Below are 869 nucleotides of genomic sequence, written 5' to 3'. Positions count from 1 at the left end.
AGTTATAATGGATCTTTCATGTTGTCAAAAACCTCACATACAAAAACATGTGCATGGTAACTGTTATGGTATAAATTACAAATAATTTCCCCTCAAGGTCTTACCATTTCTGTTAACTATTAACATACACCCTAACTTATTTTATGAACTAACCACTTGGGGGAGGCATTTCTGTCTTTAGAGTCCATGTCCTCACAAGTAGTCATACCTCACCCTTCAGTAAATCTTTCTAATCTATTTCATGCCCCAAATTATAAGCTTATATGGTAGAGAAATTTTAACAACAACAAATTCCACAATATAAAGAAAGGAAAAAAGTCCAAAGTTAATACCATGGAAATATAAACTGAAACATAATATAATCCATGAGAACATGCTTCTGCATGATGATTTTTGCATAAATAAATAAATATAAATTATTTTGTTTTTGTTTTTCGAGACAGGGTTTCTCTGTGTAGCTTTGTGCCTTTCCTGGAACTCACTTGGTGGCCCAGGCTGGCCTTGAACTCACAGAGATCCGCCTGGCTCTGCCTCCCGAGTGCTGGGATTAAAGGCGTGCGCCACCACCGCCCGGCCAATATAAAATTTTTTTGACAGAAAACTTTGAAATAAATCTGGAGACACCACGATTCTCACTTTGTTAAATAATGACTGAGCCAAGCCACCTACATTTCCAAAAAATATAGAAAATCTAAAATATAATGAATCTGTATAAAAATAGAGAAATCTGAGCAACACTGATTTGTCATTAGTGATCAAGTTTAAAGTCACCAGTGGTATGTCATGTCAACAGGGTCCACCCCACATGATGTCTCTTCCCTAAAGGCCAAACTTCCCTCAAGGCCAATCCACCCCCAAATGTTTTTTTT

The sequence above is a fragment of the Peromyscus maniculatus genome, chromosome 5 (genome assembly GCF_049852395.1).
Source record: "Peromyscus maniculatus bairdii isolate BWxNUB_F1_BW_parent chromosome 5, HU_Pman_BW_mat_3.1, whole genome shotgun sequence".
Taxonomy (NCBI): domain Eukaryota; kingdom Metazoa; phylum Chordata; class Mammalia; order Rodentia; family Cricetidae; genus Peromyscus; species Peromyscus maniculatus.
The sequence above is the reverse complement of the archived record's forward strand: the minus strand, read 5'-3'. Positions refer to the sequence as shown.